A 27,812-nucleotide genomic window follows, 5' to 3' on the forward strand; every position below is an offset into this window, starting at 1 on the left:
GCGTAGGGTGGTGATACCTGAGCTACTGCATCTGGATCTACCCGGGCTGCATTTAGGTCACGCACAAGGCAGCAGCCCTGGCTCATCCCCAGCTGCCCCAGGCTCATTACCTGTTTGTAGAATGGCTAAATGTCCATGAATGCAGGCAAATCTGAAAAACTGGGCTGCCTCCAAGTGAGCCGCAGCTGCCTTTTGTGTAAATGACACATGGCTTGGTCTCGTGTTGGGGTTGGAAAGGAGGAGGTTTGGTAAGAGCTGCGCTATCTGAGGTCTGGACAATGCGACCGGGAGCTGGGCTTGCCTTCCCTCTGTCCTTGCCTCATTGTAATCTTGTCTTAGATCTCACTGGTTTGATAAACTCTGTAAATATGCATTTAAAAATAATGTTATTTCCATGTAGGTTCCTTTTCCCGGAGTTCCTTCAGCTGCCTCACTCTGTCGATCCCAGCTTGAGCATTATGTGAGTTTCTGGCAGTTGTAATTGGAAAAATGAACCTTGAAAAGGGACCGTAAAGTGTTCCTGTAAGAACACAAGAAAGTTTTCCTTCCCTACTCCAAAGCTAAACTTTTATTTTTGGGCTTGAATTTTAGGTGTGTTTGGGATCTGTTGACACAAAATGTATGGTTTAGTTGTGACAGGATGAAAGCAAATCTGGCTTTATTGATTCTCCTTCCCATTCAAGTGATCACAGACGCAGTGGCTGTAGCACAAAGGCTCAGACGTGCTCATTTCACCTTAGGTGTTTACTTATGCCAGCCTAAGTCAGACTTTGAAATGAATTTTCTGCAAATTTGTTTGTATGAAGTTTGGCACAAGGCAAATTTGAAACTTGGCACAGCAGCGGCGAAGGGGAAACCATTCAGAAATGCAGAGCAAGGAGCCTGGCAGCGTTTCAGCGCTCTTTACCTTCAGCTAGAAACCTCCCTTGTAAATACCGGAGCTAGTCAAAGGCATGCCGTGCTCCTCTCTCCTCTCCTCCTTCACTAACTTGGTAGTTGTCAGTAACTGCCAGGCCGATGGGCTTGTGTTATACCCTAACGTCTGTCACAAAAAATAGCACAAATTAAGTAGGTAAGCCACTGGCTTAGTGTGGGAGTGCAATTCCTGAGGTGGAGTGGCCGTTTCTGTGGGTTACGTGAATGCTTTGAGTAATAATATTTAGCACTAATAAATTAGACTTTGGAGCAGCCATAAAAGTTTTTGCTTCAGGGCTTAATCTCTGTCAGGACGAGACTTTCGTTGGCATAGATCATCCTGTGTTTATCAGTTAAGAAATTTCTGGTTCCTCCCTCGGGAGCCTGCTGCTGGCTGGCTTTGGGGACAGGGTTGTCCCCAGGCAGAGGTGGCAGCTCTCACGGCAGGCTTGTTGACCAGGGGTATGACAAAAAGGGGGAAAATCCCATCCGTGTAGGCATGGAGGATATTGAATGGGGTTTAGCCATTGTGCTGGGAGATTGACTGATGACTTTGGTATAGGCTTCCTGTGTGTTTTTGGACAGTGCACGTAATTCTTCTGTGCCTCTGCTCATCCGCTTTCAAATAAGAAAATACCACTTTCCCGTGCCTTTTCAGTCCAAACGCCAACTCTTTACTGGGCAGGAATTTGCTCTTGCTATGGGCTTGTACAGCAAGTGCCTGGTACCATACAATCGTGGAGCATTGATTGAATTTGAGGATTTTGATTTTTAGCTGTGATGCCGTTGCCACTCTCGGCGATAAGGATGACAGCTGCAGCTTTGCATTTTCTGAAGTTTATTGGTTTTCACATTTGTTTTTATGTTTCATTTTCTTGCGGTAAAAGCTACTTTTCACGCATAATAGCCTGTTTATTCGATTTTTAAATTGTGAGGCTGGCAAGTAAAGACAGCCAGGAGTTAGCGGAAGGTGAAGTAATTTCACAATATCACTAGAATCTGAATGAAGAAATCAGGGTTAATTTATGATAAAATGCTTTCTTTGCAACACATGTTTTGTCCTATTCATCCAAATTTAGTGAAAAAGATAGCACGGAGCAAGACACATCTGAAATCTCTGGAGCTGGGAAGATGCTGTCATATATAATTTGTAACTGTTTTCTCATGTCTGGAAATAAGTTAGAGATGAAAAAGATGAGTTAGAGAGGAGAGGAACTCTCTTTGGATCAGCAATGTTTCATAGTTATGTGCATGTGAACGCCAGAAATATCACACACAATATTACACAGGAGAGGGGATGGAAAAAAATACTGTCCTGGGAAATGCGTATCTGAGAATTTGAGCGGCAGATACAGCTTTAGAAAGGGCAGATGTGCTTCTGTAGTTACTATGAAACCTCATGAATGAAAATGTTCTTCTGGATTTATGTTATTATACAGTGCAATTCAATGGCAGGCAACAAGCTCTTTCGGAGAAGAGCTGATGGCCCGGTTCCAGGGATGCTGTAAATACAGCCTTCCCCCACCAGAAAAAATAGTCTGACAGAAAGAGCCAGAAAGCAGTGTGGTCTGTATTTACCCCTCCACCTTCCTCTTCCCCAGCCAGACCAGCACTGCCCTGCTCTTGCCCACCCCGGGATATCAGCTACCGCACAGCCAGCCTCAGCTAGCCACAAAATAAACATTCAGTTCCCGCGTGGTGGCAGTTCATTTGCAGCTGCTGCTGTCCCAGTCTTTCATCACTCCCTGCTGCTCACACCGAACAGTTTAGAAATACGAATGAGGCCTCCAGAAAAGTGAGGCAGCCGGGGAGGTGTGTGTGTGCGTGTCTCGCTGCTGGGGTCCTTGCCCCGTTCTAACCCGAGGAAGGCCAAGGGGGCTCTGTGCTAGCTCCTAGGCTGCCCGCGATTCTGGGGGACCAGCAGCCTGACAGAGGAAAGGCCTGGGAAAACTGGCCATAGGTTATTGCTTTTGTACATGCAGTATTTCGTTCAGAGCCCACGTGGTTTCGCATGCGGCGTGTTGCTGGGTTTGGGGAGCATGGAGTGGCACGGCAAACATGGCCAGCTAAGTGCTGCCCTGCTCCACGCTGTGCCCTTCTGAGACGCTGCAAAAAACTTACATCCAGGTGCAAATCTCCCATAGCAAATGTGCATATACTCAGTTTTATTTTTTTTTTTTCCTCTATAAAAGATGCGCTTGGAGCTGTCAGACTGCAGAGGGATTTGCCACAGAGATGGGAGAGGCTGGGGCATTGGGGGTGACACCAAACGCTGGCTGTCCTCCTGCGGGAGGGCTCCAGCTGCCTCAGGGACTGAACGCAGCCTGGGGTCTGGCTGTGGGTCACAACGTGGTGAGATGTTCACGGGCTCCAGTCCTGCTGGGATCATGTCCCAGCAGGGTCCTCTCCATTCAGGAGCTCTCTGCAAAGCCACCTGGCGTGTTCACGAGGGTGGCAGCAACAGGCTGCTGCCTCTGCCCCCGCTGCACGGGGAATCTCCACGGGGATCCAACACCTCGCACCAGCGTCACGTTCGTGTGCTGCCTCTGAACGCAAGTAATTGATCTTTATGGCTGCGTGTTTGCCTACCACCTGGCACAACCTGAGGCTTTCAGCAGCTACTGTGCCACATGCATCAATAATAAATACGTCAATTAGAAGCAATTAGTTTGGTAACTACTTTGGGTCATGCATCATGAATGGAGGTGTGCAAAAATAGGTGTGCCGTATATTAGGTGGACAAACCAAATACATGGGTGCTCGTCCAGATCTCATAGCGGGGACTTGCTCCTGCACCTCAGCCTGAAGCAGCTAACAGTCTGAGTGCTTCATCACACAAAACCAAAATAACAACAACAAAAAAAACCACAACCAAACCAAAACCACAGAGACTTTCAGTACTAACTGCCACTGTTACAAACTTTCTAACCTGTAAGATGTGACACCCGTGAGTTGTTTTATGGGGGCATGCTGAAAATGAAAGACAAATAGCCTTGTTTTCCGTTTCCCAGGGAAGTCTGGAGGAGCTCTTGATGCCAAGGTGCTTTGAAAATCCAGCCCTTAATTTTGGCAGCACTCTTTGAAGACAAAGTGGTGTTGGTGGTGGTGTTTTCAGCTTTTGGCAGGTCCCAAATCTGTGATGTTTTTCGGTCTCCCATCAGCCAGCATAAGGCAGTACATGACCATGTTGTAATGAAGAGAAGAAGGGCAAGTGGCTTTGTCAGACCTCTGATGAAACATTCATATTTGATTTTGTTTCAACTTTAAGACAAGAATCAGGCTGTTTTTTGTCCAAAGCAGTTTGTATATCTTTAGTTGACAACAGGGTAGAAAAGGTCTTTATACCTGGTCTCTGGCTGTCCCTGGCACTATGCTATATAATCCCTTCTATTGGGTTATCAAACTCCACCATAAACTCTCCATCAGGGTTTTTTGCCTCCATTATTGAAGGACACTTTTATACTCTGATCCCTCTAGGGTAAGGCAATTTGACACCTAATATGGTTTTCAAGGCAGAATGTATTAAGAAGGCAAGATTCAGCAGTAACATTTATTCTCTGATTGCCTTTATAAACTCCTAATGCCTCTTGGCACACTTAGCTTTTTATATCCCTGACATATGCACAAGAGAGGAAAGTTATCAGTGTGAAGAAATGCAAAAATCATTGAGGATGCTGTCACAGGTGACTATGATATTTGTTCATGCACATCTGGGGGACTTCTAAGGCTTATGGTATGGCTCAATAGAAATTACAGGGTTTTGTGGATTTTTTTAGCATTAACAGTTGTTAAATATGTCAAAGCCGGTGGAGGAACTTTGCAAAGACAAATGTATGAGCAGCATGACAGCCGGTGAAACTCATTGACGAATTCTAGTAAGACAGATTGGAAAGAATCGTCTCAACTTCTCGTGTGTTGGGGGAATTTAAATTAATTATGTTTTAACCACTTTGGAGACAGACCTGAGAATAAATTTGTGGAGCCCAACTGTAAGTGGCTGTTCGATAAGTGGGAGAGGAATAGAAAAGTAATAAACGTTTTAGCTGTGTACAGAATGAAAAAGAAATCAACTACTGAAAATATTATTACAATGTCATTAGCATAAATCAATTGCATGCTCTACTCTCAGAATCTTTTTTCATTTCTGGTTATCCTATTTCATAAAGTCTCTAATAGATATAAAAAGAGCACAGAGACTGGCAGTGAAAATGATTAGGGACACGTGGAGATTTTTGCGTGAGTGGAGGCAACGAACCGGGACTGCTTAGTGAAAAACAGCCCAGCAGATCCAAAGAGCATTTTAGGTGCAAAACTGGGCCCCTTGACCACCTTACCTGCCTCCTCCTTAGCCCTTAGGGTCCCTAAACTCCATAAGCACATTGGGTTTTTAGTGTGAGGCCCCAGAGGCTTAGGGCTGTGCATGAGTGCCAGCTGCTGCTCCTGAGGTAGGTCACAGAAGGGCTCTTCAAAAAGGTCCTGTCCCCCAGTCCTGGTGGAGGGGACACTGCATGGTTTCCCTGCCAGCACATGGCTCTGGCACCCTGTTTTGGGGAGCAGCCAGCACAACGCTGCTGGCTCTGAGGGATTTCCTCCTCCCTCCTGCCAGAGCCAACTGCTAAAACAAAGCTGCTGGAAATTCTTTATTGTGCTAAAATATTTACCGCAGGATGCACACCCCTGGCTTAATAGGATTTATAAAAGTGGCCTAGAAATTTCTGGAGGTGAAGAGAATGTATATCAATTTTATGGAGCGAGCTGAGTAGTTTGCAGATTATGGTGTCTCGTGCTTTAAGTCAAACACGTAGCCGCGGCAGGCTCAGGCAGGGCTCCCTCCCTGGCAGGGGACTCCACAGCTGCCCAGCCAGAGGGCTTCGTGCCACCCCTGGGGGACAGAGCTGGGCTGGTGGGGACACGAGGCACCCCTAGGCACCGGGCACCCTGGGGGTCCCATGGGCAGACTTGTGAGGGTGTTTCAGCACAGCAAGGCAAGCTGTTTTCCTGGCCATTTCATTTGGGGTGGGCTCAGCCTCTTGCCTACATGGGTATTCCTGGAAACCTCATCTTCCTGTCTCTCTCCTTGGCAAATGGAAGAGAGAAAAGCAGCATTTCGGATATTTAAATAATGTTTAATGAGTGGGCCTTGGGGTTGTAAAGGAACTCGAGCACTTATGCTTAAATAATTTTGGTGGTTGATTTAGAGCCAAGTCCTGCTGGCTTTACTGAGGCAATTAGCCTTATTATTGCCAGAGGGATACTCACACAATTAAGGTGAGCAGTGTTTGATCTTTATTATAGAAACCAGTTGTCTACGCAGAAGCAGTTGACATATAGTGGTGCTAGGGCAGGACAACAATGGGCACGGAGGGAAATCCTCAAACCCAGATGGAAACCCGGTGTCTTTCAAAGAAGAGGGATGGATAGATGGACCTCCTGCCTGATGCTGTTCTGAGCGGAAAGCCAAAATCGGAGAGCAAGAGGCGCATCCTCACATGGTACCCTGTAGGACTGCAACTGTTGTTGCTTCCACAGCTTCTCCAAAGGACCGAACAGGCTAATTAGCTCTACAATTGCTGCTTATCAAAAAGAGCATCTGAAGTCTTCCAGTGATATTTTTTTTTCCTTTCTCCCTGATATTTCTAAGGCACCTATCAATGTGGTACATAAGTACCATCTGGACAGCTGGCTAGTGATCAGCAGGCTATGATACGGGAGGCTTTGTAAAGATAGACAAACAGAACGGAGAGCAGAGTGAGCAGACAAACAGGCACGTTTTAATGAAGGCTGAAGATGGTATAAATGAGATCAATGACAACGAGGGCCAGAGAAACCCATTTGTCCAAGATTTCCTGCTCCAAGAACAGGTGGAGCACGCAACATCTTCTCTCAGCCTCCCCAGGTAAAATTAAATTGCCTGGGAATTGTGCTTTGCAGAGCAGTGCTGTATTGACTCCGGAGACGAACATTCGTGAAAGAACGGAAGGAACAGCACTCACAGGACAGATGTGCTGGAGTTTTGTTAAGAAAGGGGACAGCTTCGAGATCAAGCATTCTGATGGCCACACCTCACCCTGAATTCAAGACAGTTTAGTTTTTATTTGGTTCATAAGAAACAAAGAAATTTTACAAAATGTGATTTTTTTAAATTAACATGAAGAGTTTATGAATGCTCTAGTCCAAGGCTTTGTGTGAACAAACATGTCTACTTATCCAACTTCACTCATGTCAGCAGAGTTTACTGTGTGTGGTAGTACTGACCCCCATCTGGGTGCCATCTTTGTATGTGTGTGCAAAAAACAACGTCTCAGCCTGGCAGAGTATCCCTGATAAGAAAGCTCCCATTGTCAATTATTTGGGGTTTTCTTTCAACCCCGATGCCTCTGGAGCTGAATGAGGACTTGTGGTGTTACAACAGAATCTTGCAAGTTCTGTGATGGCTTTTGACAGCCCGGGTCCCAGCAGGGAAAATCTTCTCACTTGAAATCTATCAACTTCGTCACACGGGAAAAATGAAAAAGAAACCCACTTAGCAACTCAAACCTAGTTTGAAAGGGGACCCTCTCTGCCTGAGCTGAGTTACTGCAGACATCTCTACATGACAAGCATATTCATTCAGAGAACCATCTAAAGGATGGTGCACTTAACAAAGACATCCTGTTCACGCTTAATGCACCAGATAAATTGTTTTAAAATGCAGAGTTATTTTGTGAGATCTTAGTGAATAAGTGCATCCACGTATGCATCTCTGAAGAGATTTTTAATTAATTGCTTTCAGTCTTTTTCTTTTTGTAAAATTAGAACCATGATGGAATAGACTGGCTGTGGAGTTTGGCTGAGGCAAGATTATACTAATCCACTTGAAATACGACTAAAACAGTAAGCAAGAAGAGATAAAAGCAATTTTTCCAAAACTCGTTTACCTGTGACAAAATCCTTCCAAATCAGCTGCATACAAATTGCTGGATAACCTTAATTAAGCTCTACCAAAAAAGATGTTGCTGTGGACTTCTTGGGATACTTCACAACCAGACAGTAAGTCCTGTGATGCTCTTTGCAAGAGGGGGAAATGCACTTTTCATTCAATTAGGGATTAGGAGAGCAGAAGAGCTTTCAAAGAGCAAAGTGTCAGCAAGATCAACGTCTTATGTGGTAGTAAATGAAGATGGAGAACTTTTCAGAAGTTTATGCTATGTCCTAATGCATCATTAGCATGGGTTTTCAAAAGCCAGAGGACTCATCTTCCCCAGATCCTGCAGTTAATAAATGCTATAGTTACAAAAGAACTTCCTTTGTTCCCTTCCTGGATTACTGCTTCCTATGCCTTGAAGTATGTAAGCTTTGTTGAAGGAACTGAATGATGGCCTAGTTGCGTTGATGTTTTGCACTTGGGCTCTCTGTCTGAAATGCTCATTTCCTGGATCAGTAAACTTGACCAAATCGCAACAGACATCCTTACACGTGCTCTACAAGGACTGTTTTTCAATCCAAATCAATTCTTGCCCTCTTGCCACAACAGCAGCTCTGGAATTCAACAGAGAAGTTTAAAAATTGCTCCTCAATAGATAGATGGCCACAGTGATCGGAGAGCAATGAGCACAGACAGGCTGGTGTCCTTTTTTGCCCTTCAGTTCTTTTACAGCTTGGGCTCTGCAACACGTTGCTGTGATCAAGACGTGGTTATTTGAAGCCTGTTTCTGTAGCAGCCTCACCGGGTCATTAGCACAGAGGAATTTAGGGGCGTTTAGCTAGAAAACGTGCCAGGACTGCCACTGCTCATTGCTCCCCACATCTCGCTCGCTCTGGTGCTGGTTGAGACCCAGCTGGCATCCCTCGGCCAGCCGAAACCAAAACACAGTTTCCTGAAGGTTTGGTGAGCTGAACGGGCTCCCCAGAGGGCCAGGCGAAGGTGCAGGAGGTGGTGGCTGGGTGGGAACAGGGAGACGGCAGGAGAAAAAGGGGTGATGCAAAGGCAGCCCGGCTGCTCGGTGCCCTGGGCTGTGCTCCCAAAAATGTGTACTCCTGAGGTCACCGTCAGTCTGTCTGGCAGCAGCACTGAGGAGCACACCCGCTCCTGTGGACGGAGAGGGACACAAGTCTCCAGAAGGATTTTATATTCCTTTGTTTCCTCTGACTTTGATTTAACCATGGCCTGTGATGCTTTAAGTACCAGATATTAATTAGAAGTGGTAAGGAGTGTGTCCCAAAGGGACCATACTCCTGGTCTTCTCACCATTCCTAGTTTGACTTATTTCAAGTTAGTGCTCTGAAACATTATTTATTCACTCAGGAGCCTGACGTTTATAAGGCCCATCTAAATTTGCAAATAACTAATGGTTGTCAGTAAAGAGTACCACTCTGCTGAGGTGGAAAATAGCCTGCCTGCAAGTAAAGTACAGCCAAGTATATTGAATGTTTCCTGCAGCACTTCTTTAAGACAGGCAATGTTATCTCGCCCCTCCTTTGGTACCGTGCCTCAGCGAGCACACAAGGGCAGTGCTGTCCGGGGAGCGGTGACCTTGGGCAGATGAACCACGTCGGGCGTAAGCAGAAGCTTTGGTCCCTCTCTGATATCTGAGGCACTGACAGGGAAGTGGGGAAATGGGACAAATGCTCTTTTGTCTCCTCTGGCTTTCAAAACCCTTCTGGCGGTGGCTGATTTAGGACAAGGCGGTGGCATGCAGAGCAGGAGGAACACTGAATTCAGGCAGCATTGCTGGGTGCCTGGGGACGGCTGGGGAACATGTCGGGCTGCTGCATGCCCATCATGTCTGCTGTCCGGGGACCCAGTCATAGCCCCGGCCGTGGTTTGGAGTCACTTAGCATCCACAGTTGGCTTCACATTTCCCCCTCTCCCCTAAGGACACCTGCCCCTCTGCCTTGGGATCTGCCAGCTCCTTGCGCTGGGAGCTGTGGTGCGGCCCGGTGCCAAGGTTCAGCAGGCAGGAGAGGCTGGTGCAGGCTTGGTGAAATTTGGACCAGTTATGCAACGCAGAGGGTTACCTAAAGAGCCTGTGCATTTACTGGAGTAGTTTTGAAAGACTGTTGAGGGCCTCAGAGCTGCCAGGTCACTCCTGCAGAGCTGTAGAAGCGGCTGATAAGTAAACTGCGGGGACTCCCACGGTCACTAACAACCACGTTGCTGCCTCCAATCTTTCAAAGATCTTAGAAGATGCTGCAGCTCTGAGATGTTGCTGGGTGTCTCTGCAGAGCTTGCCAGCAGGAGCTCTCCCCTCCGAGGCTCTCTGCTCCCCACCAAGGGTCCAAGGCAGCAAAGCGCAGACCAGTGGGCAAACAGCAACATGGGCAGAAAAAGCTGGGATCTGGCTTTCTCTGTCTTTTCTCTTTAAAAATGAATTACTGCTTTAAAACTGGTCCATATAAAATCATCCTGCCTGGAACAAGCACAGGTGGGGGTTCACCATAGGCAATAGGACAGCTTTTTATTAAGAAAGCAAAAGTAGCATTAGAAGAAAGAGACCTAACAGCAGACTTGGCAGTATCCAAGGGGAGTCTTAAGATGGAATTTCATCCCAGGCTACATTGAATCAATTTTTGTCCTAGCAAAGATCCTCTGTGTTTGCTTTGATTTTGGCTCCTCTAATTCTTCCAGTTCCCTTGCTGTCCCCAAGCAGCATTAATCTGGCATTACATGTGCCCTGACGGAATACGAATGCATGGGTATTGCCCATAGCGACTCTCGGTGCGTGACTCGCTTGCATGCAATTCAGACACACTCCTACTTTTAGAATAAATAAGGATATCTAGGAACATTGGGGTTTAAAATCATTGAAAGGGCAAAAAGGGCCACCTGTTGGGGGTGTGACACTGCTGGTCAGCTCCATGCAGTAACAGCAACCCTGTTGATTCAGCACACACCTGATTTATTCTACGTGAAGTGGGAAGTAGTTGGATGATACAATTACTCAGTAGGAGACCTGAAGTTTCCTATTTGACATAACTACAGTGCAAAAATAATTGAAAAGGCAAATACATTCCTGTTTTATAACCTTCTCCTCTTCATTTGTTTCTGAGTCAAAAGAGCTTGGTGTTTTGACAGCTGATTTTTTTTCTCTCTGAGAAAAAACACTTGACAGAAATTCTTCGCCCAACTGCTCTTCGCTGCTTTTAAGCCACACAGCAGATGTTGGATAGTTTCCTTTCTGTCTGCTATTCCACAGCTCCCCTCTACCTCCCTGGCGTGCCATCAGTCCCCGGCGTGACAAAGGCTAAACCACGTCACCCCGGCACCCTCAGCGAGCACCCGCGTGGCGCCTGCAGGCCGGTGACAGCTCCAGGTCCTGCCCTCGACTGGGTCTGCTGAGGCCGTAAACCTTGAGGATAATGACCCCAATTCACCAGATTCACGCTAAAAATTGTTCAGGCATATTTATTTGTTCATGCTGCGTCAGTCCCTCTCTGGTAATGTTCGCGCCCGTGGGTGGCTGATCCCCCTCTGTCGGGGGCCACCTTGGTTTTCCTTCTTTCTGTGCTTTTCTCCTGCAGCCACTGCACCGCCGCCGGTGCTCTCCTGCTGTCCTCCCTGATGGCTCTCCTCATGTCTTGCTACGTAAAAGACCCGCAACAGGAGAAGCTACCACGGAAAATTCAGAAATTTCCATGCTGTCTTTTTTCCTCTTGTTTTGGCTGCACAAGCCGTTTCTGCAGGCGTTGTGGATTGATGTGCACGAGTTAGGGAGGCTGGGGGGCATGGCAAGCACTGCGAGAGACGGGCCCATGCCGTGCGCGATGGATGGTGCTGACTGTACGTCCTAATAGAGCTTCAAGAATTCAGACGTTTGCCATTAATATGTACATGAATCTGAAAGCTGTTTAACCCGGCTCTCACATCTGCCTGGTGGGAGCACTTCAGTGCTGATGTGTTGCTCGTGTGGCTGCTCGCAAGGCAGGAATTTTAAACCTGACTGCTCAGATAGCGATGGCAATCCAGTGTGAAACTATAGACTCGGTGGTGGAATTTGCTATTCGCTTTGTGTGAGTTAGTTACACAAATCATCTAATCAAGGAACGCCACATGACTGAACTAGGCAACACAGCATGAATTTGCAAACATTTACCACTCCCAAAAGATCTGCAAGCCAAGTGTTATTCGCTGAAGAAATTCCCAAATAATATCAAATAAATACATTAGAAAATTGCACGAGCTCCACAGACAATTCATAAAGCAGAAGGGAAAGTGAGATTCGTGGCATCAAGTACTCATTCAGCTTTTGAAGAAAAGGGGGAAATTGTTTCTCAGCACAGTGAATCAATCTGGTGCACCTTACTTCATTATCTGCTGAACATTGATGGAGCAAGGGGAGCACTGAGAGATTTGGAGTCACTTCTGACAGGCTCTCAGACGAATGGATGTTTGCTGCTGGCAGAAGTTTTTCTAAGTGGCAAATTTGTCTGGGATAGTTCTGAAAGCACATTTAGTTTTGGATCGTGGGATTTGCAATATGTCTTACTTACAGCCCCAAATGCCTGAAAAATGAACCTGCTCATGCTAGAGAAGTTTGCTTTTTGTTTTCCCTTTTCTAGAACTCCACGTTCAGCCTCCCTACCTGAGCAGCACCGTCTGTATTTTCATTCCATGAAATGCTGCCCTCTCAGGTGACGGCCAAGCAGGGCTATCACCCTTCCCTGCCCCTTCTGCAGAGAGGCCGGGGTCTGCCCACGTCCCCAGGAGCGGAGCGGGCGGCAGGGTGCAGGCTGAGTGCAGCCTCCCGCACCCTGTGGTCTTACCCCATCAGCCCCTTTCCTCCGAAAGGGCACCCACTTAGAATGAAGAACGGGAAGTAAAACAAAGTAAGATTGCCTAAACCTCTGGATAAAAGTGAGATGGAGAAGAAAACCTGGGTGCTCGATTTCCGCACGCATCGCTCCTTTCTGACACGGGTTTAACATCTCCGCATAATATCTCCTTGATCCGCAAACCACTAGAAACATTTTCTTTGGAAGAAAGTTTTCACTGTTATCGTCATGTACCACGTAGCGTAGATGACATGGGTTGAAATGATTTTTCCCCCAGTTTGCAATGCAGAGTAATACACTTTACTGAAAAGTTGTTGCTTGGATCAAATGCTGAATATTTATAAGTTATGTTTCTTAAGAGCAATTCCTACCATTCCTGATCCAGTATTGCTTCTTTTTGGCACAACCTGTATTTACTGTGGCCGAAGGCATTTGACTTTTGCTGTTAAATTGTCGTCAATGTATTGTTGCTAAACGAATTACAGCATGACCCAAGTACAGTGCGTTATAATCCTCTGAAATTCTCCTTAAAAGGAACATTTGTTAGGATGAGTAAATTCAAATTACTTGGTGAGTCTCGGCTACATAGGAGTTCTTTTTCTACTGAAGACGTAATGAAAATAATCAGTCTAACTGAATTCTCCAAGTTGAGAGCGTTTGACAACAGTATTGTAGAGTATGCCTAGTGACACCCACGTTAAGGTAGGTTTAAAATGGTTTCATAACCTTAATTTTAATAGTTAGCAGGGCAAGTGCTACCATATCTCTTACTGCAAGACTTGATTCTCAGCTCCTTTAAGTGCATTTTTAATAGCTCCTGTGAGAAGTATTTCCACAAGCAGAACATTTTATTGTCACTAAATACCACTCACTCTCAAGTCTGTCTCTTGTTTGGAAATGAAACTTTTATGCCCAAGTAGAAACAATTCATCAACACAGGGAACATCACAATTGGATCAAACACCCCGAATGATAATGATGTTCCATATGCATGTACATAAGGTTTTTGGTTATTAATTTCGTGCTGTTTATCGTGGTGAGGACCGTATGCAACCACAAACATGCAAACTTGCAGCCTGGCACTGAGCAGGGACCGCGCAGAGCCCTTGCTGCCCGGTTTTGCCATACAGACCGGACTCTGATGTTCGGACATTTTCTCACCCCGTAACACCAAGCAGGTGCAGCATAAAAAAGTACGTGATGCTCCCAACTTTGCATACCACCTCCTGGACTCCTGGCTGGGGAGAACTGAGTCTTTTCAAGGGGAAGCTTTCCTGTAATACTACTGAGTGTTTACTCCATCCTCAGCCCCTGCTCCCAGCCCTTTTGGCATCCAGCTGAACATCGTTTACATCCCTCCCCATGCTGTTGTTTCTCAGAGGGAGGGAGGGTGGCAGGGGCTGGCGGTGGCACAGGAGGAAACCCTACCTTTTTCGGTCTGAAGCTACAATTCTCGTCAAGCAAAACAATGTCAACAGTGCAGAGGAAGCTTTGATTGTGCAAAATGGATGGACACATTATGCTTTCTTTTTTTTTTTTCTTTTCTTTTTTTTTCCCCAATAGGTTATAACCCAGGGAATTCCTCACCCAGAAAATCCACCCCCCCGCCTTATTTTCCCCTTTCCAAAGGACAGCGGTGGCACCCCAGGCACGTTTTACAAGCTAATAACACATCTCCCTCAGCTGACAGGCTCCACGCCTTTCCCCTTCCCCTTTTATTTTAGGGCACCTTCTCCTCTCCCCTCTCCCACCCCAGCAGCAGCCCGGCTGGCTCGGTAGCTAAGGGGTAAAGTGTTTCCTGCATGACCTCTAATGCATTTTGCTCCCGGGGAATGCACGCTCAGCAGGGACGAGCTCTGAGCCGCTCGTCCCTGAGGTTTTTCTGCCATGAACCCCAGGGCTGGCGGCGTCTCCCCTGGCCCCCCACCTGGCTGCGCAAACAAAAGGCATCCAGCAGCAACAGCTCCCTTTGTTTCGCATGCAAATCCTACCTCCGATAGCTGTCACATCTTCCTCCGAGGCGAAGCCTAATTGTTAATAAACCGGGATCCAGTGGTATCCTCCAAAGTGCCACCAGTTGTTAAGCGCTGTCATCGTCCCCTCCCGGCGCTTCAGCCTTTTTGGACCATTAGTGTCACAACCCCTGCTAACTCATAGCCGAGTGCTCCCTGCTCAAAATGTCTGAAAGAGTTTGGAAGGACAATAGGAATGACAGGCACACTAGACAGCCATGCTTGAAATTAGTTATCTCGAGCTCACTTAAGGCTGTTTCGCCGTGTTTGTAAGGCACGCTCTCGGGAGGGTTTATCAGCCTAGGCTAGACGTGCCATTCCTGCCGTGATTCAGTGCCGTAATAGGATGGCTGCTGGAAACGCAGCGATCGCTCTAACCCCGCTCATCCCTCCGGAGCTTTTAAACCTCCCCAGGAGAGGAAATAGCTTCAGTCATCCTTAAACTTACTGAGGCTACTGTTTCTGCAGAACAGGGCTCCGCACGTTGTTTTGAAACTGAGGACGGAATCCCTCCTGGGGATGGAAGGTGCTGTCGCGCCCGGTGCGAGCGGGGAAATGAAGGCGGCAGCATCCGTCCCCACCGAGCTGGGGCTGCCGCAGGAGCTGGGGAGAGTGGTGGCTGGAGCTGAAAGTTCACAAAACTCTGTGAGGCAGACGTGGCAGGAGGGGAGTGAGGGGGGGACGTATGGACTGTACCGGTGTTGTGTTTACAGTCACAGATGTAGGCTGCGCTTCCCTACAGGGAAAGTGCAGTTTGCACATAGGAGGGTCTCACAACCTAAATTTGCAAGTTGACAGCATCCAGGATAATAATGAGCTGAAGAAACACAAGCGAAATGTGGTATTTGCAGTGCCTGTGATGTAGGGAAGAAGGGTTTTAAGAGGATGCTATTGGAGAGCGCTGCTTTCAATGAACCTGTGCGCATCTCTCGATCCCAGGTCAGAAACATCAGTGCTCTGCTGAGATCTGGTAGGGTTCCTCTTCTTGGCTGCCAGTTCATGACCAGCCCTGGTCAAGACAGATCAAAGCTTGCTAATATCTGCTGTCAGCTCGGTGTTGCTGATCCCAGTGTGGTCCCTAGTGGTCAAATGTAAAAGCCACCAGTGCAAATGTGTCTGCCAGCAGCAATGGCACACGGGGCTAGGGGGGCGCACAGGCAGCCTGGGGCCAGGGCAGGCTGGGAGGGAGCAAGGGGGCAGTTAGCACCTGGGTTGCTTCTTCAGCACCCATTTGGTGTTTTGGTACTGCCCAGTCCATGACCCTTGGATTAAAGTGAAAATACGCATGGAGACACCTTGGAAAGGAATGGCACTTGGAGGATTAGGGAGGAAGGCAGATCACAGTGAAAACACCACCTGTGACTGCCTCACACCATAGGAATGAAGGGGCTAAAAGAGCAAATGGACATCAGGTTTTTTAATGACTGGGATCTGAGGGGCACTGATGATGAGATAAGGACTGAGACCTCTCCTTTGACCACCAACACAGCAGATGCCCACACTGCCAAGAGCTTTACCAAAGAGCATGTCAGACTGTGCGCTCCTGTATTTGCCTTCGTGCAAACTGTGAGCGAAAGCAAGGCTTACTTGCACAGCCACAACCCATAGACGCTGATGGGGACATCTGGGAGCACTACGGGCATGACATTTGCCCCCAAATCAACACCACTCCTAACAGGGCTGCCTTCGCACCCAGTGCTTCCCCATGCCTGTGCTTGCTGTCGCGCTCAAGCACCTGAGGTCCTCCCTTCCCCCTTCTGTCCCCTGCGCCTTACAGTCAGTGTGGGAAGGGAGGTCTCACGGCTCCAGTTTTGGTTCTGGTTACAGTGGGGGACTATCAGCACCTTAAGTCTATCCCAGAATTGGTGGGAACAAAGGGGACCTTGAACTTTGTAGGCATGAACCTAATGGTGGGCAACAATTACGTGCTTACTGCTAGCACAGCTGCCAGGACAATTCCTGATTTGTGAATAATTTAAATAACTCTGCTCCTGCCACCTACCCGGCACCTGCACAAGCACTAAATTCACTTTAAAGGGGAAGGAAAAAGGAAAGAAAGAAAAATTCTCCTTGTTGTGAGCAGTATATGTGTCTCACTACGGGGCTCACCATGCAATTGATTTGTGTGTGGGATGACACAGCAGATCAAGAGGCATTGGGCAGATTCCTTCTGAAGATAGATGGGCACTGACTTTGTTGATGATCTTTTAGAGGTTTCAGTGCCAAAGTGGACACAGCAGTGTTCACTGACAGGCTGAAGCAGGTGACCATTGCCACCTACGTCCACAGTTCCCCGACCATGCATACTGAACAAAATGTGGCTCATAAAGAATGCATGACCCCCAGCTGCCACCACCATTACACAGTGAACAAACAACCCCTGGGCCTCCCTGCCACAGTGATCCCAAATGCTGAAGTCCTTTGTGGTAAGTTAAAGCCACTCAGCCTTGGTGGTCAACAGGTGACAAATGTCTGTGAGAGCTGTGGGACCCAACGGGCAGGGAGATGTACTTACATTGGCTGGTAATTGAAAGGGGGGTAAATTATTCAAGGAGTACGGTGTAGGATGATGCGAAATGATCAGAAAGATCTTCTAGGGGTTGGTAGTTCAAAATGGTTCAGTTTTAGGGTGATACTCTGAGCTACACTCCTTTTTCTCAAGCTTTTTCTAGTCACTGAGCAGCAACAGCAGCTGCCACCAGTGATGGGGCTCATGTGTGCTCCCCACCCACAGCATGGCTCTAGTGCTGGTGCATTCTTCTGGTGCACCAGCCTGCTCCTTGCTGGAAACACGATACAGAGACGGAGCACTGAGTTGGTTGGGTATGGCAATTTCCTTCCTTCCCGGACTGCTGGACTGTGGCAAAGTAGGGCTGCTCTGGGAAACAGAGGGCTCACGGGTGCTTCCACTTGGCTTTCCCTCAGCAAAATGCTACTGACTTCTGCAGGAGCCAAGGCTGCTGTTCAGCTCTGCAATAGACCCTCTTGGAGAAAACCTATCACTTGCAAAGGAGCTGTGGCAATTTTATAATGCCTCTGCCTATTTCTGACCAGTATGTGCATAGGAAACAACCAAGGAGGGGTGAAGGAGAAGAATTCAGGAGATTTGTAGTTTGTATGCTGATTGTAAGTCAAACAATATAATGAATGGAGCGACTAACGCATAATTTCATTATGAGTCATCCTAATTATAGTGAGAATTTGATAGATACATAACTAGAAAGTGTAACTATCTGTTACACACTCCTAACTGCACAGGGAAGTACACAGTATAATTAAAGCTGCAGGTTACACACACTATAACCTTTTCTTCCCCTGTGGTGATAAGTTCTCCAGCAGCATTAGGAATTTGTTTTGAAGTCACATACCTATCAGACAGCACTCTTTCTACCCGCTTGCTGAGTCTTTTTCAAAACGGATCTGCATTTGAAAGCAGCAGGGAGTCTCCCTAATCCATAGGTAGTTGGTGTGATTCGTGTATTAAAGGAGAGACAGGAACAACGGCTCTTCCACCTGGGGTCTCTCTGAAGAGTGTCAGTGGTCAGCGCAGTGTTAGCCTGCAGAGCTGCAGATGCAACGTGCATGGCAGGTAACAGGCTGTGTCAAGAATGTGTAGTTACAGCATAAATGGAAATTAGTCTTAGCCAGGAGAAGGATCCTTAAAATGAGGTAGGCCAAATCCTGTCCTATGTATCTAGATACTCTTGGGCTTTGCGGAGCTCAGAACCGAATTTTGCTGATGACAAAATTTCCATAGAAAGGATGAATCCAGCATGGGGGGAGATAAACTTCTAATGGTGATGTTGGCTACATGTTTTAATCCCACCCCTGGCTTTTAGGCGAACAGATTTACAAGAAAGCCGTCGATGTCAGTCCCGAGTTCACAGCTCTGGCATGTCTCTCTTCCTTTCCCTGGGGGTAAACAGGCAGCACTGTGCCTGCTACAACGCTGGGGTGCAACAGCTGACATGGTGCCGCAGGAACATGCTCAGCCAGGCTGTCCTGGGTGACCAGGCATAATCTGCGGCTCTACCATAAGGTCAGAAATCAGTTGTCTCTTGACGGTGAAGCGCAGCCCCGTGTTTGGCCATAGTCTTGCAGTCTCTCTCATGCTGACAGTCCAAGACACCCAGGTGTCCTGCAAAGCTGTCCACATCTGAGTTACGTTGCAGAGAATAGTTCACCTCCACTTGCTGCTTGACTGTCCCCCTTTATACACTGACTGCCTTTTTCTCACACAGCCCTTTCTGAGCCACTCGCCTAGGAGAGAATATCTACAGCTGGAGTGTTGTTAAATGACCCAGAAGCGGCCGCTTTGCAGGCTGCCACTATTTGATGCAAATAGACGGCTTCTTGCTGTGAAAATCTCCCTGGTTGACAACCCATTGGGTACTTCTGACGATAGTCGTCTGAGGAGTTAAAACACGGGCTCCTCTGTTTTTGCATATTCAGGCTATCATCCTCGTCGCACTGCCGGTACTAAATCCTTCCTGCGCGGTTTCGGCAGAGGCCGATCTCCTCCCTGTTTGCTCGACAGCTGCTGGTGTACATTGCTGCTTCTCTTTGCAGTCAGCTCTTGCCATCTGCCATCATTAAGCTGCCCAGGTGTCGGAAATCTTCTTGCTCTTCTCTTGTAAACATTATTTTGCCTTCTTCTTCCCTAACTCAACCTTCGTTTATGTAGAGGCTGATAGATCAGGCTGGCTGTTCTCAAAACATCTGCTGCGCTTCATACTTGGTGGGGGTGGATGGGGAAGAGGGTACGTATCCTTGCTGGCAAAAATAAAGACTGCTTAACCCTTCCTTCACTTCCCATCTCCAAAAGCTCGCTGTCTTACTGCGCTTCCAGATGTGCGAGTTAATTAATATTTGCCAGTCGGGATGTTGCACATAGCAAACCTACCATAAAGCACAGCTAATTTTCAGAAGCAGCAAAGCTTCCACACGCTGCAACGATACCTAGCGCTCTGTGGTATTGAGGAGCAGCAGAGATGGGAAGTGCCTAAGACAGGTACCAGCAAAGACAGCAGGATAAACCTCTTCCCCTCTTCAGGCTGCTTCTGCTGGTGCAAACAGCAGCTCGCTGTTTTTTTCTGCTCAGATATGGGTCAGGCATCCTTTTATGATTACCTGGAGGGGAAATTCAGACTCAAATAGCATCTTTCACAGTGATGGGTAGTGTAAACTATTGAATTCTTTGGGCAGAGATGATGAAATGAAATGATTTCTGGTGCGCCCAATCCTCCTCAGTAAATCACCGAAGATTGACTGTAAGTTTGAACAGCAACAGAGCAGAATCCAGCAAAACAGGCTGCCTGCACAATGCTGCTCGCCGGGCCCAGGGAATGTTTACTGCTTAAATGCTAGTAAAATATGTATCTGAGGATGCACACCCAGCTGCTGGGGCCAGTCTCCAAGGCATGTGTAGAGTAATTCCAACAGGATTTCATGCTTCAGTGATTTTACTCTCCTCTGTGTGGGGCTCAGTACCAGCGCTTTCAGAGCCTGATTTTGTGTGCAGCTATTGGGCCGTTCCTTGCTCTGAACGGTTCTGCTGAGCAGCAATTGCTGCCTGCTGCTTTCCCATTTGTTAAGCAATGGATTACTGTTCAAACATTTGCAGCACATGTTGGTCTAAGCTCTGTGTGCAATTCTCCAAACGTACTCCTCTCCTGGAATGCCACGATCAGAGGTGTTTCGTCCTCGGTCGATAATTTCCTCAAGCACTCTCCCAATCATCACCGCTATGCTTCCCATGCTTTGTGGTGGATAATTCACTGTGTTATTCACCTTGCACAGAAAAACCAAATTGGCCACTTAGTTGCTCTCTGATTTTATATACAGAGTCTAGCTGTTTCTTTGCCAACTCTTACTGGCTTTATCTATCCACACTGTCCTATTCCTATGTTAATTTTAATTCTCCAGCAACTTTAGCAAGATACTGCTGGATAATTCTTCCCTTGCCTTTTTTTTTTCCCACCCCCCTGCAAATCATTTGCTATGCAGTGCTCTCCTTTCTTCAGGACTCAAGTATCTCCTTTAATCTCTTCTTCCTTTTATTCTTTCCTCAGCTGCTGCTTTGCTTTGGTGGAATAGTCACTTCTCTGATGAAGCTCATGCTTCTATTTCTGTTCTCTCTCTTTTTGAAAGGTCTTTTGCATCAGTGCAGTGCCTGTTTTGGTGTCTTTGATGACTCGGTGATGTATGCTAAGCTCCGTGCTCCAGGTGCGAAGGATCAAGTTGTGGAGAGAGGATGCCACGAGGGAGGGAAAGTGACTGCTGTGTCCCAGCAAGGCCATTTTCAGTGGAGCAGTGACGTGCTGTGGGAGCAGCTAAATAGCCTGGGTGTTGGGATCTGCACTGTGGAGGGGCTGTTTAGCAGTGCTGTGCCTCAGTTTCCCCACCTGTAAGGCAGCAATAATGGCACTGCTCTGCCTTTACGAAGTGCCTTGTGAGCTTTGGCCAAGAACTAAAATAGGACAACTGAAATTCAGTCTTGTCAAGCTATGTTGTTGCTTAGTAAGTGCCTAAATCTGCCTCCATAGCCTCTGCACTGTGCAGTGAGGTTCAGGCTGTACGTCGCTGGTCACATCCAGATGCTCCTGCAGGCACAGTTGGCCTTGCAGTGTCCTCCCAGCCATCTCACAGCCTGGCCTGTTTTGGAGGAAAGATGTGCTGGTGGGAGCAGGTGAAAGCTGTCACAAAATGCCACTTTGTCATTTTATCCATCCATAGCCTGTTGCTGGTGCTGAGAGGGGCTCAGAGCACACTGGGGCTGTGGGTGCAGGGTGTGGGGCATCCGCCGAAGTGACTAGCAGGGGATTTCTGGGGTGTGATTACCAAAAATTCAGCAAGGGTCCAAATCTCTTCGTTGTCCTGTGTAAATTTGGAGTGACCAGTGGGATCTCACTGTATTTACTGCAGTAGAGTTATTTGGGATTTATACCACAGAGGGCAATGTTTGGTGTTACACGTACATCTCCAAAGATATATAGGTTGTGTACGAAGTTATCTCCCCCCTGAGAAAAAATTACAGCCCCTGTACAAAGCTGCCACCTATTTATTCCCTGTCATCACAACTACTGCGGACACTGGATGAGTATATGGATAAATGACTCAGGCAAAAAAAAAAAAAAAAGGTATTTGGAAACCAAGCACATGCTTTCCAAGAGGAAAGGCAGAATGATAAAGCTTTGCCTTTATCACAGGCTAGAGGGGTACTCCTTTGGCATAAACACACATTTTCCACTGATAAAAGAAATCTGTGCTTCCCCTCCTCTCTGATACGTTTTTCAATCTTGCATATAAAATATTAATGTATCACCAAAGGCCACAGTGAAGAGGACTCCAGAGGAATTTAGCCAGTGAGTTATCTCTGTTTTTAATTACCTAACGCTATCTGTTTACATCTGTTTGAAATCATTTTATACTCACTATACCTATTGAGGTAATATTTCATCATTTCTCCACTTGGGTAACTTTAAAAACAGAAAAAAGAAAAAGGAACAGCTTGTCCATAAATTCACCTGTAATCTGACCTTTTCTTTGCTCTGGGAAGTTTTGAGAATTCTCTAAATTCCTGTGTCTGTACTTGCTCTACTTTGGGACTCTTAGAAATAACCTTGACTCTAAACCGTGGACTCTAAGGTAGGCACAGAAGATGCTCTGCAAGCTGTGGAGCACATTCCTACTGTTGTGAGGGGACAAATGCTTAAAAAAAATGCATTGCACATGGATCTGCCCAACAGTACCCAAATCCTCTGCTTCTGTTGCAGGGGCTCCCAGCTGGAGCCTCAGCCCACAGGCACTGGCTGTTTTAATGGTGAGTGAATAGAACAAATCTAGAAAATCTGTCCCGGAAAGTCCTTACTTCCTCAAATGATGCCTCAGCTCCAGTGAGACCATCTGGATGTTGCAGGATCAGGCTCTGCAGATGCAATTTGGCCTCACTACCTGTGCTCACGCACACACTCATGCAGGCTGCATCGCTAGTCCTTGGTTGCCTCCTCTAATCCACCCTCCTCCTGCCCACAGCCACGGCAAGAAAGATGTATTTTCTTTACTTAGTTTTCATGTTTATATTTCAAACACCCCTTGGTGCAGTAAACTAGTTAAAAAACACAATCCCCGGCCATGCAGTACCTGTTGGGGGAAGCATGACGGATCTGGTAGTGCAGGAACAAATATCCCCGGGGTCCCATCTGTCTCTCACAGTGTGTATACTGCCTTTTTTTTTTTTCTTTTTTTTTCTTTTTTTTTTTCTTTCCCAGGCAGGGTTGCTGTTATTTTTGCAGAGAGGACTGAATCCACTGTGGCCCTTGGTTGCCCCTGCTGCCCGCTGCTCCCGTGCTGTGCTCGGCGGCTCATCAGCCCCTGCCGGGCCCGGGGGCTTCAGCCGCCCTCAGCCCCCAGCAGCAAGCTCGGATGTGATTGCTCCGTAAGGAAAAGGTGATTCCTTGGAGCACCTGCCTGGCTCTCCAGACATCTCCTGCTGCTGGTGGAGTGAGGAGGGAAATAACCGTGCTGGCACAACAGGCCTTTGGCTGCCTCGCTGATGCTAACAGGCATGGGTCCGCCGAGCAAGCAGAGCACCCGTCCCTCTTGTGCCAGCGCCCGCTCTGACCCAGTGTATCTGCCGGTAGGACGGGGTCAGGAGCCTTGTGAACACAGCTCGGAGTCCCAACGCTGAAAATCTGCTTTTTCTTTCCTCTCTTTTGCAAAGAAATCAATCACGTGCGTTAATTATTTTGGATGGCTCGGCCCTTTCAGGGTTCCCTGTCAGGGACTGCTCCGTTGTGTCAAGGGCTCTACAACCACTGAACAAAGAGACACCGCCTGCCCAAAATTATTCAGGTACTTGACTTCAGTAGTCTCTTGGTATTTTAGATACTGCAACATTCCTTGGACTACATGAAATATTTGAGATACTCTGAAGAAATTTCATGCCATTAATTTTTAATGTAGCTATTTTTAATGACTCATTTTTAATGATCAACACTGCGCTTACACACCTGGTGTGATAGATATTCTCTACTGTATAATTACTACTGCCTTCTACAACTTCTGACTCTAGATGTACAAATGCATTTTACTCTTAAAAACTTAAATCTTGAAGTGGGATTTTGCTCTCTAGATCTTTTGTCCACTAAATAATAATGATGGGAGAGCCACCTACACATAAGTATGAGCCCAGTAACTGTCAAGCAATGTAGTTTTACAAAGGAAGTCTTCAACTTTCCTGAAGCCCTTTTTTTTTTTCAGTGGGTTTACAGGAATATAAATGAGAAGGAGATTTCCCCCATTGCTGGCATCTGATTTTTGAATTGGATTAATTATGACAAGAGCTTTTTTTTTTTTTCCCTGCATAATCAGATTTGCTAAAACTTCCTTATGAGGTTCATAAAAATGTTTTGTGGTTTTTCTTTGCAGCTGAGTTCAAATTTGGCTGAATTTTCAACTGGACTCTGGTATTCTTACAGGGTCCATCTTTGTTAATAACCATGTTTCAGTTTCTTAACTTTCTTTTCTAATTCAAGTTACTGACCATTCATTTTATTTTTGTAATAGGAGCAGGAGGTTAATTGTCCACCAAAGGCCGTTTGAGATGGTCCTCGAACAGTTCGAGTGAAATGCCCTTGTTTTTCTTAATTTTCATTAATCATCAGCTTCATTGTTTGCACGTAGTACAAACAGCAAAATACCTTAGTCCCGTAAAACGTGTTGTGGAGGTCTGTCTCATGAGCTCTTACCGAAATGACCTTAGTGCCACTGCAGTTGGCCTGGTGCTAAAAATGAGGAGGGCGGTGAAACTCAGAGCCCATCCAAGGGCTGGGCTGCATGAAGGCTTGGTAAGGGGCAGGCTCAGGATGGTGTCATCATGGTGGACAGTCAGCCATGAGACAGCAAACACGAAGCATAACGATGTGACGTGACCTGGGACTGAAACCCCTCCAGCTCCTTGCCTTCCACCCCCATCTTCCTCCCTCACCGAAGCTGCACTACAAGGGGGCTCATGATCTCGTTAGGGCTTCCTCCTGGAGGAGATCTATGAAAAACTGGCACTGCTTAGGAATTCCTTGGGGTAGGATGAAGAGAACTAGGGAGTGAAAAGAGATTAATTTGAATAACTCCTTAACATAAACTTAGCACATGGGAGCCCATCATGTCCCCAAATCCAGGTCCTTTTCCAGGAGTGACCAGAGGATGCAGAGTTGCTAAAGAATTAGATCCCCAGCCAGAAGGCTGAGAGCACCTAATAGACTGTTGGCCGTGCTATCCAGAAAGCTTTGGAGCAAACCCAAGCAAAACACATTTAATATCCTCAATTTTATTTTCATTTCTAATCACCTACTCCCGTGTACTTTACAATTCTTTGATCTGTCTTAGAGAACAGTTTCCCTAATTGCCACGGGAAAGGACATAGCATTTTGTTTCCACTGGTCATGTGGAAATGCAGGGCCTACGTTACTTCTCTAGAACCTGGTCTAGAACCTGCACTTTGGCACTGTAAAAATCCAATTGTAAACCACTTCCGAAGGAATGAATGTAGAACACTCCAAACTTTAAACAACAAAACAAAACAAACAAAAAATATGCCAGAAAAGTAAGTAATAGAGGTTAGCTGTTATTTTGCTGTAGCTCTGATGGCACCAATAGGTGGGGAATCTATACCCAGATAGGACTTGGTTCCTGTCACCCCTCTGTACAGTACCTACTTATATATTTTAAGAGAAAAATATGGTTGATGTGACTAAAGGCTAGCTCGTTTGACCTCAACGTTACACAAAGCCTTATGAAGGAAAATGACTCCTTTTTGAGGGAGAGAATGCAATGCAGCTTTACCTAAGGTACATTGTGTCAGATGAACTTGATGGTTTTATTTGATAAGATAATTGATTTTCTTGACAAAAGCAGTGCAGTAGATCTAATCTCTCTGGACTTCTACAAAGTATTTGACATAGTGAAAAGATTAGTCAAACTGGAGAAAACAGGGATTAGTGGCATTGTGCAGGAAATGACTGGAGAGTCAGGGAGAGTAAATGATGTATTGGGGAAAGTTTGGGTGCAGTGGCTGCCCCTGCAGTCCCTTTAGGGTTGGCTGGAGAGGTTAACTGCATTCATGATTCTCATGGGGATTCACAGTTCTTATGGGAATCATGCCATGCGTTACTTCAGTGAAATGGGGTTCATCTTCTGAAATGATAAAGAAGGAAGTGACACCAGCTGTTCTGGAGCCAGGGCCTGAAGAGGTCTCGCCTGGAGTACGAGGTAGTCCTGGCACACAACCTCAGAAAAGGTGTGTTAAAATAGGATCAGCTGCAGAGAAGTGCAGCAAATGCAGCCTTTATTTGCCTTGAGAGGTGTGATTGCTGTCTATAAAAGCAGGGGGCAGGAGGGTTAACACTGGGGAGTGAGGAGAGCTGTTTAAACTGAAGACCAGTGTTGGCACAGGAACAAATAGGTATAAATGGGTCGTGGATAAACTTAGGCTGGAAATTCTGAGATTTCCAGCCGTCAGAAGAACGAGGCACTGGATTAGTCCTCTCGACAAAGAAGTGGAGGTAAAAACAAACTAGCTTTAAGACAGAGCTTCACTGCTGCTTGAAAGGGATCTTGTGACGTTGTGGCTTGTGATCGCGGAGGCTTGGGCTCAGTGACGCAGAGCCCCCTCCCAGCCCTCTGCTTTCCCTTCCTGCCATCAGATCTCCTGTTTGGCAGTGATTCTGCGAAACCCTGCCCCTGTGAGGCAGTGGCTGAAGAGGGCTCAGAGAAGAGCCTTTGCACCAGTCAGGGGCACAGAAAATATCTACTGAATGCCGGCTCTGTGAGTCCATGCGTGAATATCCCCAACGTGCACGTCTGTGGGTGTCAGCAGCTTTCTGGCCCCTGGATGAAGGAACGGGCTGGCTCCGTGCTGGGCCCCCCTGCCGGGCAGCGCTGCGCTCGGGGGGCACGGCAGAGTGACTGCGCTCTTGCTCCTGCCCCGCAGACAAAAAGGAGTCAGGCTTTCTTGCAGCTGAAGGATTCATGACCTGTGCCTGCAACTTTTACCTGAATCCTGAAAACAGAGCAGGTCTGAGCCTCGACTCCCAGGAAACCAGAAGCAGCGGAAGGTGGAGGAGCAGCAGTCCTTCCCCCTTCTCCCTCCTTGTTGTCTCTTGCTAAAGGGACCTCCAGCTGCCTCTGCTCCTCCCGCCGTGGTGTTTGGGGAGCAGCACCGAGCCAAGCTCTGTCCCATCAGGGGCTGTGGCACTCACCAGCAAAGAGCTGTGGCTCTGCTGCAGCGTTGTTCCCAGGATAGGTACTCGCAGGCTCCTGCAGAGAATTAGTAGCTCATTTTAACCCCAGCCTAATTGCACCAAAAACTGCACGGCTGTGGCTGGACCCGTTGTGGCCTCCCGCTGATGGCAACGCCAAGACGCGGGGATGCGAGTGGTGGGGCAGGGCAGTGCTGACGCCCTGCACGTCCTGGGGCTGGCTTGGCACTTTGACCGGGCTTGCTTGTGTCTGCTGATAAAAGCCACAGCTCTACGCCACGATGACGCATCCCAGCAGGTAGCAGGATTACAGCAGAATAATATAAGCCTCATGGAGCACAGAGAAATGTTCTCTTTCTACTGGCATAAAGTAAATGTCTCCTTCATTCGGAGAAATGCTCGAAAAGAAAGGCTAGGCAAGGAGCAGCAAGGTTGAGATGTCATGTTACTCATGCAAGTACCTCCTGACACGTTTTCTTAATAGTGACAAGCACCAAGGATGCCCCTCAAATTTTTGCTCAAAGAGCGATGATGTCCTCAGCTCATCCTGCAACAGACCCAGTCTTCTGGGCATAAAAGTACTTGCGAAAGTCCATAAAAATGCTATCATAATTAAGTCAGGAAGCAAAGGGCACTCGCTGTTCCTGGAACTGCGTGCTTTCTTTTAACATGTTCAGGCTGTGCAGAGCATACTGGCAGCTGGTATTGTCTGACAGGAAAATAAAAGAGTGTGAGTGTCCAGGTACTGTCAGCATTTGAGGAGTACTGGGCACTTCAGGAAAGAAGTATTTGCTTTTGGGAAGCTTCTTTGTGTCACAGGTTATATATGGGAAAATAAGCCTGGATTTGTAATCAGTGCGGGAGAGATGGTTTCCAA

General features: G+C 47.1%; 1 protein-coding gene and 1 long non-coding RNA gene across 13 annotated transcripts in view; one reads left to right on the top strand and one right to left on the bottom strand.

The window, feature by feature from the left end:
• The window catches only part of LOC310904071, a 60,917-nt gene extending 37,834 nt beyond the window's left edge, over window positions 1-23,083 (top strand). Inside the window, exons 4-5 of one of the 6 annotated variants that reach the window (XR_014588013.1) lie at window positions 401-460; window positions 6,211-11,254. This is a non-coding gene — a long non-coding RNA (uncharacterized lncRNA). Of the gene's footprint in view, window positions 1-400; window positions 461-6,210; window positions 11,255-11,415; window positions 11,691-20,828; window positions 20,844-22,948 lie in introns of those variants that run through there. The other 5 variants (XR_014588014.1, XR_014588015.1, XR_014588016.1 and 2 more) reach the window with 5 other exon arrangements.
• Window positions 1-27,812, bottom strand: part of LOC310904070 (calcium-activated potassium channel subunit beta-2) — a 129,991-nt gene that overhangs the window by 71,006 nt on the left and 31,173 nt on the right. Inside the window, exons 1-2 of one of the 7 annotated variants that reach the window (XM_083848281.1) lie at window positions 15,127-20,833; window positions 14,658-14,847 (exon numbers count right to left, since the gene is read on the bottom strand). The exons of 4 other annotated variants lie outside the window; for them this stretch is intronic. The gene's annotated coding sequence lies outside the window, so the exon portion shown is untranslated. 2 more of the 7 variants (XM_083848278.1, XM_083848277.1) reach the window with 2 other exon arrangements.

This window comes from Anser anser (genome assembly GCF_964211835.1).
Source record: "Anser anser genome assembly, chromosome: 9".
NCBI lineage: Eukaryota > Metazoa > Chordata > Aves > Anseriformes > Anatidae > Anser > Anser anser.